Below are 16,147 nucleotides of genomic sequence, written 5' to 3'. Positions count from 1 at the left end.
CATTGCAGATGTTCATCACTGATTTCCCTTGTTTTCCTTGGTATATAAGTTATTGTGTTTTAATTCTGTTTGTCGGTACTCATTAATGCACACCCTGAGTTTGGTTATGTTTGCCTTTTGTTAATAAAGTCAGTTTTTCCAATTTTTGTCTGGAAGATACAAAATATAAAGTTGCAAATATAAAATATAAAGCTTTTTTTCTGTTTTCTCAGTGGCTCATAATTCTTAGGAATATTGACTTTCTCACATAGTGTGGTATTACCTCAAGAAGGAACACCACAAAAGCGTGCTTCCTCAAACAATAGTAGCCTATTATTGAATAAAATAATTTTACATAACAGCAGGCAAATTCTAACACCAAAAGCCTAAAGGGTATTAAAAGCAACACAAACTAATTCAATAATGCACCGACTGCCCTTTATGCACATTGATTGTTCATTAGAAGTCACAACATTATCATAATTTATATGATGCCAACAAATTAGTTTTGTATACTATTGCATAACCCCCTCAGACCTTATATCCTTAAACGTTACAATAATCAGACTCTGTAGGATAGCTTTGCTTTTCCAGGAAAAGCCTTTCAGGAACAAAACGCTTTTAACATATTGTTTTGAGTCGTAGGAGACGAGAGGAACAAAGATAAATAAAATGAAATTAGACAAAGACAAATAGTCATGCCCATGTGTTGGACTTTGGATTTGCCAATGATATCTGAGAAAGATGAGAGTGTCAAGGCTCTCCCCATCAAACCCACAGTGCCCTAGATGCAAAACAAAAGAAAAAGCAAACAATAATAGACCAGTGTCTTTTGAAATGTGCATTGCCACTTCAATTTGTCTGCAGCTGGGTCACATCTCCCATCATTACTATATGTGTGACTCTATTTGAACGAATGCTCAGGAATCACAGACTGTGCTCTTCAGAAAAAAGTTATTATATATATATATATATATATATATATATATATATATATATATATATATATATATATATATATATATATGCACATTGTATGGACAGAAATGTTGTTCAAAACATCTTTTGTGTTCTGTAAAAAAGAAAGAAAATGATACAGGTTTGGGCTGACACGGATATGTAAATGACAGAATTTAAATTTTAGAGATTTTTAATTCACAAATTAAGATGTTTTTAATGAAACCTGAAAGTGGTTTCTGTCCCTCCATTTAAAGTGAGGTAACCAAAACAAGATCCGAAAATGTCATAAAGGAGCTATAAAATGAATCCATATGAATCATGTAATTTAATCTAAACCTTGTGAGGAGATAAGATCAATTTATATGATAAACAGATTTAATTTAGGCTTTTATTTACATCTAAATAATGATCAGCATAATTAATCTAGCCCATCACATCTTGTAAACACAGAAGCTTGTGTGTGATGCATGAGAACCAATGAGGTATGTTCACAAGAATTGGGGCCAGATTAAGAATTAATTTTTTTTTTTAATGATTGGGGCAAATTAGCTTGAGAGTGCAATTCCATTAAAAGGGCCGATGGGAGGGGAAAATTCTGAAGGTGATTTACTGACGAGGTGCACATTAAAGAACAGTACGTAACCAACACTCTGGATGAGTTAGTGAAACTAGGCCTTCAGTTGGAAAAAGACAATGCACAACAGTTACACTACGAAGGACGCATAACGTCTTGGTTGAACAGTATGCAACACAGTACTGTTTACTATTGACCAGCGCAATCTACCAAGAGCAGCGCAAATTAAGACATGCTTTTTTTGGGTGTTAAATAATGCCACTGTCCTGACATTTTGTCCTACACATCAAATTGTCCTATCAGGGCTTACTGCCCATGTACACATCAATATTACGTCACTTTTCTCATGCTGAACAACAATAATTACTTTATTTGCATTACTGTAAGGGGGTAGGTTTAGAGGGTTGGGGTAGGTGTAGACTTTAATAAAACACAATCTAATAGGCAGAAAAATGTATTTATTGTTGGTTTCCAGCCGTAGCTGTATCCTTTCTAGCCACAACCCTGAACAACACATAATTACTGTTTTTACATTACTGTAAAGGAAGGTTTAGGGTTGGGGTAGGTGTAGACGTTAATAAACCATAATTTGACAGGTAGCATTTTTCGTTGTTGAAGTGTACTACTTACTGTTTTAATGGGAGGTAGCAAAATCTGACAGGTTAGCACAAATCGACAGAAAACTGCAAATACCAGTAAATTGAAGGGCGCAAATCTTAGTAAATCGTATTGCATGATTTATTTATATACTCTCCTCCCATACATTTACGGATCGAAAGGGAAACGCCTACAAATCCATATTTAATGAAGTAAGTCGCAAAAATAACTGTCCACGCCTTTTAAGCACTAATTTCCCACTACCTGTCTTTAGTAAACCCTGACAGTAGTTTATTTAACGCCAAATGAGGGTTTGGTAGTAAATCTGGTCCTTGGATTCAACTGCTTGGTTCATATAGATTCATTTTACAACCCTTTTATGACTGTTTGTTTTGAATGAATGTTTTGCATCATCTAAGATTTGGTTATCTTGACCTTCAACGGAGGGACAGAAATTCAACCACAAATGATGACAGAATTTTCATTTTTGGGTGAACTGTCCCTTTAACACCTGTAAATAGTAGCATAAGTATTATCTTAAAGCATTTATCATTTTTCATGGACGATATAAGAATAAAACTATATGCTGCATGCTTTCGATGTTTAAGCTTCCACTAATCTTTAACAGCAGGTCTAATTCACAGGCTTCATGGGAGTTCATGCCAAGGTCACGGAAGGTCTGAGGATGCATGTAACACATGTGCACATTCAGTTATTTTAAATTTAACTGATGATGACAAGGGGAGCAGTAAATATATCAAATCATGTTTTAAGAGCAGACCGGTTGGGGAGGCGAGAGAGTGGGGTTGGCATGATCGGCTTCTTTATCTGCTCTTCAAATGATTGGAGTGGAGGGTAGACCATTACGTTGGCGGTGCTCTGAGTTGAGGTTGATGCTAATCACAGCAGCTGTGATCTTTTCGCTCAGTGCAGGACCGTAAGGATTTGAATGTGATACAATCTTTCTTACCCCACATTTTCTCTTTTAATGTTCGTAGAGCATATAGAAACAGCAAAGGTGTGTTAACCTAGCACTGATTGCAGTAACAGATATGAATGCTGATAAGATGTTAAGGGGCTGTTTGTGGAAACTGCACTGCACCAGGCACTTGGAAGTGTCTTGTGGGAAGTGGGCACGCTTCCCACTGTGAGGCTGATTATGCCAGCCAGGCCCTTCACAATAAACAGATGGCTATGGCAATCATGATCACTTTATTTATTTATTTATTTTGCCTTCCGGCAATTGGTTAGAGTTGGGAAATATTTTATCCTTATTATATGTTAGCATAACATCAAACTAAATATTTGTTAAAGGAATAGTTCCCTTTTAAAATTAAAAGTTTTACTTACCCTCATGTCATTTCAGACCCATATGACTTCTTTATTTAGTGAACCACAAAAGCATTAAAATTAAAATGAAATTTTTTTTACTAAAAAATGATTTTATTTTTGACATTTTATCTCACAATTCACAGGTTTCCCAGTAATTGTGAATTAACATCTCTATATCTCACAGTTCTGAAATGATATCTCACAGACCTCAGAATTGTGAAGAAATTGCCTGAATTGAGATATAAAATTAGGATTCAGAGCAAAAAAGTCGCAATTAGTTTTTTATGTATGTATTTATGTATTTCTATCTATCCATCCATCCATCCATCCATGAAACAAACATATAATGAAACAAACTTTAATGACTTTCCGCCCTAAAAGCAACATAAAAAGTCCAGTTCTTATTTATTTATCTATTTATTTATGTGTTATTATTTTTATTATTATTTTTTATTACATGTATTTGTTTATTTATTTAAGACAACGTAGATTAAAGTATTTCTTAGCTTTTTAAAGCATTATTTAGCATTTTTTTTCCCCACAATTTTTTTTTGCGTATCTCCAGCATATTGCAATGTTTACCATTGGTGAATCTGATAAATAATAAATACTTACTCATTAGGAAAATAAGTAAATGCATGTACATATTTTTTTTTCAGAATCGAGAATGGAGCAGCAATGACTCGCACAGCTCCACCCCAATTATTATGTCTAATCAGAGGTTATTGGTCAGAGCATAAATAGACATTGGCAGAAGGACACTGCGTATGGTGTTTTGAGCTGATAATTACAGGTTTATGTTTTTTCACAGTGAAGGTTGCAATTATTCAAGGTGAGAAATTTGAATGAAGCCATGGCAACATGCCAATCATTTTTCTCTAATCTTCTCAATACTGTGTTGCTTTCAGAATTTTAATCTGAACAACAAAAACTAAATTAATAGCTCATTAAAAAATAATGAGTTAATAAAACAAATAGAAAGTTAGTATGTTTCATTCAGTACAATAACAGTCAAGTACGATATATGCACATTTTATATCTTATTAATTGATCTTTTGAATTCATATATTTGCTTTTACAGCACCTCACAATCATACACTTGCATTCATGGCTGACTGACATTATATTTTAAAATTAATATTGTTATTATTAAGTTTATATATATATATATATATATATATATATATATATATATATATATATATATATATATATATATATATATATATATATTTCTCTGCAATTTCTGAAACTCCCTAGTACACCCTTTTTCAAACTTCCATTTTAAAAGCAATCAGTGTTTAATGGCAGATATTTGCTATCCAGTATGCAGCAAATTTCCACCTTATTTTTTAACATAATAGCGGGTGCTGTCAATTTAATGTGCAAGGCTTCCAGTGTCATTCACTTTTAGCTGTATATTTGTTATCATATTGTTTTAATTATTGTAATTACACTGCTTTGTTTAACCATTTATTGCAATTTGTTATTATGATTGCAACTTACTTCTGTGTTGCAAAACAAGGTTGTCAGTCACAGTCACAATGCAGTACTGAAGTATCCCAAAGGTGCCACCATTTCCTTCAAATGGCAGTAAACAGGAACTGATGGCTAAAAAATAGATGCGTTAGATGGGTTGTCAAATGTCAGTTTCAAAAATAGGTATTTTTGAACAGTCAAGATCTTATGCAAAACACATGAGGAGCTGAGCAGGAAAAGGTCATTCAGGGAAGAACTGGGGGAATCATATGACACTTGTGACTTTGAGTGTGTAATATTTTTTGTTGTTAAGAAGGTTTTTGCTGAGAGCCCCTGTAGCAGCAAATAATAATTCTGTGATTGATCCTCTCCACTTTTGCAAACGTCCTGCTGCCTTTCACAAATAACTGACTGTGCAGTGCGTGTGTGTCTGCATGTGTGTGTGATAGAGAGAGACAGAGAGCAAGAGAGAACACATGCAGTATATAAGACTGTGTCATTATGTGAGGTGAGCTTTGTATCTGACCAATACAAATCTTTAGCACAAGGAACAAGACATCTCACACTGGGGACCAACCTCACACTGTGCTTAAAAGTAATTGTTTCTCTAGTTGTAAAGCGTCTTCGTGTGTTTGTTTGTGTGTTCATGAACTCCTGCTGCTCTGCTCAAACCCTTTTCCTGTGTTCCTTCTGTGATAAATGCTGTGTTTAATAGTGAGACGCTGGTTTGACACACACACACACACACACACACACACACACACACACACGGGGCGGATTAAGGTGGTCAGGGGCCCCTAGGCTGCCCTTGTGTGAGACCCCCCCCCCACCCCCAATCATTATGCTTTACTGGAGAAATTTATTTAGTGCCATACATGTTCCACACACAAATAGTAAGGTGAACTGGCATACACACACACTGAGACAGCCAATCCTACAGTATTTCCTCTACACTCCCAGTGTCCCCACAGGATTTTGTGAGACTGTGATGGGTGCACATTGGTTCCTCTAGTCTAGGGGGTGCTGCGGGTAGAAGAAAATTTTGTTAAATTTAAATGCATAAATCTGGTGCATTTTGAGAACAGAATCAAGTGAGTAGATCCATTAAGAAATATGTGCTCTTTCTTAGTAGTAGTAATTTATTTAATGGTTGCATAGATGTGAATGTGATGGTAGGGAACAATTTACACTATATTAATTCTTATAAAAGCTACAAATGCCATTCTGTCAAGAGCAGGGAGTGATTTTTCTCCTTGTCTTTTTTTGTATGATTATCATTAATGCTGACACTCAAGACACAAGACAAAATATTTTTAAACATTTTCAAAAAAAAAAAATCTCAATGACCAAATACATTACTGGAAAAATTAATTTCAACTAATCATCTTAATTTAACTAATCATCAAAATAAATGTAATTTCAGTTCTACTTTCTCATAAATTGCACATAGAAATAAAAACCTCATAAACAAAAAAAAATAAAAAAAAGCTTCTAGAATGTTTGACCTCCTAACTGAGCTCCTTTTCATAAATTGCACATAGAAATAAAAACCGTATAAATAACAAAAAATAAACAGCAGTTCTTTCTTAGTCATATTAAGTGAAAACAATAAGTGCTTTCTATATATTCAAAGTGCAATTAGAGACCATTTTTTCAAGCATGATGCAGAGCTATAGACAAATAGTATAGCCTACATACTAATAATATGCCTAGATATGTTATGTAGCCTAATTTGCACGCATCAGGGAGTCGCTCTCAAAACGTTAAAGACATTTTGTCAGACGCTCTGCAACGAATCCTCCTTTGATGTTTCTTATGGGCCAATGACACACGAAATCTCGGCGGTGTGTTCATTCTACAATACAAGACATTCATTTTGTCAAACGCTCTGCAACGAATCCTCCTTTGATGTTTCTTATGGGCCAATGAGGGTCTTTTTTGCTGGAGCTGAAGAAAATTGTAAATAATTAAAAAAAATGTCCGGCCAATCTGAGGCCCCTGCACATTTTGGGCCCCTAGGATGCAGCCTAGGCAAGCCTGTGCCTTAATCCGCACCTGCACACTCACACATGATAGTGAGGAGCACAGGAGTAAGTGTATTAGCTGAGGTCAATCTAGAGCACATCCCTGCATCTGTCTGCACACACACTGCAGCAGCTGCAGCAGCAGAGGTCCAGACAGCCCTGCAGAGCGCCCTTCACCTCGCCATACCACACACCTGCATATGCACAATTAATGCAAAAAAAAAGGGGGGGGGGTTGGGGTTGGTTTCTTGGAAGCCTATGTTGTGCTGTTGGTTTCCTCCCAGCAGGCATCTCGGATTGTAATGTGCAAAGGGCACTAAATATGTATAATTTAACAGCTTAGTTTTGACCTGGGTTAATGTCAGAGCGTAATCTGTAAGTGATTCATTTGCTCGGTTGGAGAGGCATTTGTTGAAATGACGTTCTTCATTATATTTTTGCATAGATAAGATAATACAATAAAAACAACAGCTAGCTAGTAAATAAAATATTAAAAGCTTTAAAAAAAACATATAAATGTGTCTCTTTGAATACAAAAGTTAAAGGGGTCATATGATGTATTAAGATGCGGTTTCAAGTTATAGTTAAGTTATAGTGTTACAAGCTCTTGGTGCATAAAGAAGATCTGTAAAGTTGCAAAGACTAAAGTCTCAAATCCAAAGAGATATCTTTATAAAAGTTAAGAGTCAACCACACCCTCCTAAAACGGCTCGTTCTAACAATAAAAAAAATAAAAAAATAAAAGAGTCTCTTTAACTACAGAAAAAAATATAATATCTCGTTTTTTTTTGTTTTTTTTATTTTTTTTCAGGAAAAATCAAGATTTTACGATTTTATCACGATTCTTTTTCATGTTGGTTTTTTTAAGGACTATTTTGCCATTACCGAGCCTCAGTACAGCCAAACTAATGCCCCCATTTAAAAATGCAGTCCTACAAGGTAACAAAATATAAAAGGGGGGAAAAAGACATACCATTTAGGCCAAAGTACATTTTCAAGCATATTTTAATCAAGTGTAGAATTAATGCAAGTGCAATGTAAGAACATTCAACAAGACTTGCATTCAATTACAATCAAAATTTCTCTTCACAAAATGAACATTGGTTTAAAAATAAATCTAACATTGGCAACAGCTGTAATGCTCCGACAGATTATTAGACACAGATCCCCTTTTCTTTTTGAGGTAGTAGCATCTAACATAAAGTATACAATAAACAAAGAGATGCATATCAGGTTGAAACTAGCTTAAATTAAAATAATTTATTTTAAAAAGGTAAAAAAAATAATGTTTCAATAAAAATATTAACTTGCTCTAGTTAAATAAATGTAAGTGCATTCAGAGACTTTAGCATAACTTCCAAAATAAAGATTGGCTTCAAAAAGTAAACACACAACACTCTAACACTATAAATAGATAAAAAAAATAAATAAATAAAATAAATTTAAAATAAAAATTAACTACCTTTTATTATCTTTTAAGTAGGGTTTTTTTTTTTTTGTGTGTGTGTGTGTGACAGTGTAATGTAAGAACCAAAACAAATCAGCCAAAGGTGCACGAATATTTCTGATTCCTGACTCTTGTAAACTTAGCACTACCAGCTTTAGAACCTCTTTACCCTCTTACAACTTACATCTCCTTTTAAAAGAGCACAAAGTATGACTGATCACAATCACAAATTTTTAGAGAGGAAAACCAGTTGATTGACTTTATCTGGCTTGGGAGTTGCCCTTTGGCAGGTGACAATATTGCCACCAGTGCTGAAGGCACTTTCTGAGGGAGCACTTGTTGCTGGAATGCACAAGTACTTTCTAGCAAGTTGGCTAACTCTTGGAAAGTTTGCCTCATGAACTCTACACCATTCCAGAGGACCCACCTCACTTTCTGCATTTGGTGTGGACAAGTAGCCCTTTAATTCCCATTCTATTGTCTTTTTTAGAGATAAGGAAAAAAAACCTGACAACCAAAGAAACACAAACAAAACCAAATCACCTTCAAAAATATGGCAAGTCAAGTCAAGTCAAGTCACCTTTATTTATATAGCGCTTTAAACAAAAAAGATTGCGTCAAAGCAACTGAACAACATTAATTAGGAAAACAGTGTGTCAATAATGCAAAATGACAGTTAAAGGCAGTTCATCATTGAATTCAGTGATGTCATCATGCAGCTCAGTTCAGTTTAAATAGTATCTGTGCAATAATTTGCAATCAATGATTGTTAAGTTAACTTTATTTGTGTTTATTTATGTTTATTTGTGTTTATTTGTCTTAACTTAACTTTATTTGTGTTTGTAGTTTTCTTACAGACAGATGTCATGCATTCAACATGAGGGACTTTGACACTTTTTCCTATTAAAAAAAGAGTAATGCATAGTTTTAACAATGCACAATGTAACATTTTTATTCACAAATGTTTATATTTTTAAATTGTACTATTTTATTGAAATCAAACAGATCTACAGTACAATACCATACTTTTCATATACAAAACATTTAAATATAATAATGCATTTCATATTGTAAACTAATCTCTCTAATTTTACACTGTTCAATGCTCCTAATGGAATTCGTAATTATTTCTTATTACGAACAAACTCCTAAATGCCAGTGACAATATTTTTTAGTTTTAGTTTTAGTTTTACTCACCGATAGCTAGGTGAAGTCTGTGCCCAAAGGACTGCAGACGCGTCCAACTGTTGAGCTCCAGGGCCCTAACCATGTTGGTCCCACTGTCTGTAGTCATGCAGGTCATGTTCGCTTCTTTCAGTCCCCAACATTCAAGCGCTTCCCCGTGTGATCTTGTGGGAAGTATGCTGTTTCTAGAAATACACAGCACAACTTCCAGTCATGAATAAAGTGAATGGCCAAACTTAAATAAGGTTCTGAAGTGCGGCCAGACCACAAATCAGCTTTTGTAGCAAAAAACGTAATATTTTGAATTATGCTTTCCATCTTGCTGTGGCATTCGGAATACAGATGTGGAATGGCTGTGCTGGAAAAATATTTGCAGCTGGGTATCTCATAACATGGATCTACGACTTTGATTTTCCACAGATTTTATGGGAATCATATCCTTGGCCAGGTAAAATGTCACTGCATCAGTCACATCTTTCCAGCACTTATTTGTCCTGTCATACGGAGTTCCCTTCTCAAAGGCTTCCTTCATTAATGTTGTTTAAGCCTTGTAGCTTCTGGCTGCATGGTTGTACCTGATGCACTTGCGTGGGGTCCCCTCACAATTTGACTGTCAGCATATTCTTTATGGTGCGCTCTTTTGAGGTGGTTAAAAAGATTTGTTGTGTTGCCATCTGAGGTGCGAATCTTATCATTGCAGCATTTGCAAATAACTGTTGTTTGCGCCATTCAATGTGCCTTAAAGTATGTTTTCATTGTGATGAGTGTGTGGTTGATTTCAGCTGCATGCAGCATCAGAAGCATGCGCTTATCACAGTCTTATCAATGACAGTCCCTGCGTCTCAATGTGCCCACTCAGTGTGCCTTAAAGTATGTACTCTTTTGGTAAAGAAAAAGTACACACTTTTGAGTATGTAGTAGAAGAGTAGGCAAGCTTTGGGACATACTATCACATCACACAACTGCGTCTTTAAAGGACCGTCACTGTAAGCTGGCCTGTCAATCATCATGTAACAGTTAACATCCTTCACATTTAATTTCATTTAACTTAACTTAACCTACCGTACTGGAGAGAAAAGAAGTAGCTAGTTGATCTGAAGTCATGGGTCTTTCATGCTGAGAACTCCGCTCATATTTTTTGCATAATGATGCATTTAAAAGTTAATGACCAAATGGATATTTATAAAAGTTCACATTGCTGTTGCAGCTGAAATATAACACGGGTAACGATAAATAAATATTTTTTTTTTACCATGTTAAATGTTGATTATTAGTAACTCAAACCCCTGTAAACTTGTAAAACTCTCTACCTAACCATCGATTGCGCGCATCCGCCACATTTGTAGTTTTTCTAACACGTTTTATTTGTATTTGTAGTTCTGGACTGAATCCTTCGCCAAAGCGCAATGGATTGTGGGCAATTTTAGCCATTAGAGTGTGCATGGATCCACACTTCAAAAATCCACTGAAATAGTAGACCATCAGGGGACTTTTGGCATACTCTTTTCAACATACTATGCTTTGGGACACACTTATTCTAATCTCACATACAATTTAGGATGGATAGTATGAACATTGAGATGCAGGGTGTGTTGCGGGAGACACTGAAGATCACTATCTATGGCTGTAACAGTTATTTCCTGTTCCTGTGGCTCAGTGGTAGAGCATTGCGTTAGCAGCGTAAAGGTCCAACAATTGATTCCCAGGGAACACATGTTAGGTAAAAAATGTTAGCCTGAATGCACTTGGATAAAAGCGTCTGCTAAATGCATAAATGTAAATTTCTGAGTGAAATGCATTATGGGTAGTGTAGTTCAGAGAAATGTGCTTGTGCGACGCATGCTCTCGCTGTCCTGTGTAATTCCAAAAAACGGAGAATGAACATTTATATTCAGCTTTTATTTAAGTTCATTCAGGTCAGTCCACCCAGGGTTTTTTTTTTTTTTTGTGTGTGCATTTCAACAACTTTTATCTGCCAGAGAGAGTAAAATGGCATCCATTGGCTACCTTTGTCCATCTCATCATTGCACGAACATGAATTAACAAGCTGTTATGCTGCTGCTGGGACTGACGAAGTGGAGAAAGTAACAGCAGTTATCAAATGACTAAATTATGATATTTGCTTAAGTGGGTACTGGGGTCTTATCTGTCAGATTGCAACGTGCATCCATTTTGTTAATTAAACATTACACATAGTGCACGTCTAATTAGAGTTAAGCCAGTCGGCTTGGTAGCCCAGGCTCACATAGTTATAGCCCACTATTGTTTAGCTGGTCGGCGTGGTAGCCAAGGCTCACATAGCCATAGGCCGCTATTGTTAAGAGGGTTGGTGTGGTAGCCAAGGCTCATATACTCATATTTCATGTGTTATATTTGCAGCAGCAATATTTCTTACATGCTCACAGCAGCATGTTGTGGATGTATTGGCAGTAGTGAAGTCAAGTCACCTATAAATATAAAAATATTAAAAACACATACATTGTCAAAGAAAAAAAAATTATAAAATATTATGGAAAAGTGTCAATAATGCAAATTGACAATAGTAAACACTCAATTTTCAGTTCAAGGCAGTTCATCATTGAATTCAGTGATGTCATCATCCATCTCAGTTCAGTTTAAATAGTTTCTGTGCAATCAAGTTGACGATATCCCTGGATATTAAGGGTGTGTTCACATTTGTAGTTCAGTTCATTTGGTCCGGACCAAAAAGGAAAAAGATACATTTGGTCCTGGTCCGCTTAGCATTCACATTGGCATTTTTGACAGTGAACCTAAAGACACCAAACCTATTTTTTTTTAGCGGTCTCGGTCCGCTTGTTTGGCGCCCATCAGAGTTCGGATGGCAGTGTTCACACTTACTCAAACAAACCGCACTAACAGAGCAATTGCACCAGGGTTTGTTTATTTGAACCAAACATGACAAGTGTGAACACACTTTAAGTGTCCCCAACTAAGGAAGCCAGAGGTAACAGCGGCAAGGAGCCAAAACTCCATCGGTGACAGAATGGAGAAAAAACCTTTGGAGAAACCATGCTCGGTCGGTGGGCCAGTTCTCCTTTGGCCTGACGAAACCAGCAGGTAAATTCCAGGCTGCTGCAAAGTCACATTGTGCAGAGGACTCATCAGGTTCATGTGGTCTTGTCCTGGTGGCCGACTAGGAGACATGGTCTTCAATGGGGATCTGTCTCTGGGGCTCCTCTAGTTTGTCCTGGTGTCCACTGACATTCAGGGCTGTAGAGGTCATCTCTAGGTGCTGATCCACCATCTGGGCTGGATATGTACTGGATCTGCCACAGTTGATTTAGACATTGTAGGCATTATCAAATTGCCAGAGTTTTGAGAATGCAGCGGACGAGGAGGACTATAATGCAATAAAAGCTCGTTCAAATACTGAGGTGCTAAACTAATCAGGGCTTTATAAGTAATAAGCACGATTTTAAAATCTATACAATGTTTAATAGGGAGCCAGAGCAGTGTTGACACAACCGGGCTAATATGGTCATACTTCCATACAACTCTAGCTGCTGCATTTTGGACCAGCTGGAGTTTGTTTATTAAGTGTGCAGAACAACCACCCAATTACAGAATATATTACAGAAACAATGACTTCTGTTAAATGTTTCATTTCAGTATTTTTATATATATATAAAATACTGAAACATTTAACAAAGTAATTGTTTTTGTAAAATTTTGAATAAATTAATAGATTTATATTAATATTGACTCCGCTACTGTACATCAGTTTGAAATCACTATACATTATTTGTTACGCATTACATTTTTTACCGTAATGAAAGTATGTAGTTCAAATCACAGAGAACTATGCCCATGAGGATCAAGCCTAACACTTGTAGTTCGGTTCGTTTGGTTCATTTGGTCCGGACCAAAAAGGAAAAAGGTCCTGGTCCACTTAGCCTTCACACTGGCATTTTTGACAGCGAACCTAAAGACAGTGAACCTAAAGGCATAGTGATACATTCACAACCTGATTGGTCAGCTTGAATGACGTATAGCTATATCGTGACGGAACTTACTGAACACATCAAACAAAAGGTGCGTTAGACTTAATGTGGCACTGCACCCATTAACCATTAACCATCTGTCTGCTCAGCGCCGCATTAAGTTGAACACACCTAATCCCGTCTGCTGGACTAAGCGCGCTTATTCTTGCATATACATATAATTTTATTTTCACCACTTGTAAACTCATAAAAAAGGCACTGTTGCTCCAACGTTTGCCCACTGCTCTTTTTTTTGTGTTTCACCTATGTCATCATAAAAGGCACTTTACCTCATTGTTTGCTCCACGTTTTCGCACTCTGCTCTTTTTTTTTGGTTACACCATGTCATCAAACCATCATACATAATTCGAACCTCACCGACTCCATTTCCAAATGCACCCAAAACACAACAGCAATCAAATTAAAGAAAGAGGGTCCTGAGTTGAAACTGCATCAGCCTATTTCCTGCCTCCATTTCCCCCTGCTCCCCAAAGACAACAGGAAGGAAATGAAAGAAAGAGGGTGCTTCCTCTTCTCTTGTATATTTTATACCAGTTATTTTGCTTGTCTGCCCATCCTTCTGTCCCCCTCTTTTTCTCTCTCTCTTCCTTCTCATATACGTGTACAAATACACTTTGTAAGAGGAGATTCAAAACGGATTCAATAATTCCCTTTGTAAAATCCAAAGGTTTTTCTTCTACAAAGGTTAAAGAAAATTCCTTCCAAAACATTTCCCAGGACCACTAAAACATTCAATAATGGAATATACAGTATATATATTTTTCTGCAGTAGTCATATTTTTGTCCCAGAGGACTATATAGTAGCTGTGAAAAAAGCAAAGCACCAAATTAGGCTAGATAATTAATAAGAGGTAAATTAAAATGGTTGATGTCCTATATGTGGAACTCATCACATTTTGCTTTGTTTGGAGCACAAATAGCTTTTTCCACAAATCCTGAATTCTATAAAATGTTTGATTTTGACTTCAGTTTCACAACACTGTAGAAAAAAAAGTTTCCTTTCTGTCGTTCACTTTGACGTTGTGTCGAGTGTACGACACTAGGGGTGGCTCTTGGGAGCCCAAACACCTCTGACATCTTTGAGAAAAGGCCAATGAAAAAATTTGGTTGCGCAGAATTTGGCTGGCCATGCCCCGGACATCCGGTTATAAATAGGCCAGTGTAGCATCTGCTCACTCGTTTTGTTTTTCGGAGCCGAATGCAGCGGTTCTCTGTGAGAAGTTACGATCATTACTTCATGCCTTTCCGTCCCCCCGTCTGCTCGTCGCCGGGGATGGCCCCCTGCGAGGACGGCTGAGGCCCCACAACAGCCCGGGCCTTCAGTCAAGCCTAACCAACGGCCCATCACTTGCAGGAAGTTATCACTGCCAGATCGTCATCTGGGCACCAGGAACCCTTGCAAGGCTTCAAAGCGTTCCTGAGAAAGGCGACACAAGGAGGAGTGACCATTTGGCCAGCCTGGTTCCACTTCCGGTAGGGGGACGGGAAGTGGATTCGGCTCCACCACGGCTGTCTGCCACCTGGCAAATAGCCACAACCTGGTCAATAAAATAAATTTCCTTCTTCTTTGGGTCACACGCACAGTGTTTTTAAACCTCCAATTTACGATGGCCAGATGCTGAAACCATGCAGCAGAACCTGTTTGGACACAGACACTCTGTTTCCTCATGTTCAGATGCAAGGGGTCTATCACTCAGCCAACACGACGCATGCTGGCAAACTTTTTTGTCTTCTCTTCTGAACTGAATCATACCATTCATCCATGGGCAATTCATATTCAAGCGTGAATGAGAACTGTTTCACAGTGGATGCCAGGTGCTTGAAAAAAAAAAATAAAAAATGAATATTCAAATTTCAAAATTGAAAATGGTTTGCCAACCCACCGAATGAATTTTCGAATATTCTGGTCCAGCCCTACTAGTTTGTCATTGTATCTTACTGTTTTATTGTTGTTGTGCTTTTTTTTTTTTTATTAAGAATAACAATGAATCCATCTTTTGTTTTAGTCTTAAAAAGAGAGGTGTGTAGATCTTTTCTTGTAAAGCGTGAGAACAAGATTGCGAATTTCGAAAATTCAGATCACAGATAATACTACTGATGAAAAAGAATGGGTTGACTGTTAATCACTTTTGTTTCCATATAACTATAAAATATGATAAAAGTTCAACATGCATTGGTTAATCCCATGATGGAGTGTAAAATAAATAAATAAATAAATAAAAAATATTGCAACTAAATCATCTGAGAAAGTTAGTTGCAAATGAGCGACCAGTGGGAAGAATGAGTCTGGAGCCCTGTCACATGTTACCTCCCCATCGGGTAGGATGTGATCTCTGTAGTGCCTTTTTTACCCTGGGGAATAGTCACTGTCCCAACGTTACTACCAAAGACTTTTCAGCTGTTTTATTATGGTGAGCATTATTATGGGAAAAAGCTCCAGCTGAGGGGACCTCGGTCTCTATGGCAACTCTTGACTCCTCAGAACAGAACGAGTGAGCAGATGCTATGCTGGCTTATTTATACCTGGATGTCCGGGCATGGCCAGCCA

Source organism: Cyprinus carpio, chromosome B12 (genome assembly GCF_018340385.1).
Source record: "Cyprinus carpio isolate SPL01 chromosome B12, ASM1834038v1, whole genome shotgun sequence".
NCBI lineage: Eukaryota > Metazoa > Chordata > Actinopteri > Cypriniformes > Cyprinidae > Cyprinus > Cyprinus carpio.
The sequence above is the reverse complement of the archived record's forward strand: the minus strand, read 5'-3'. Positions refer to the sequence as shown.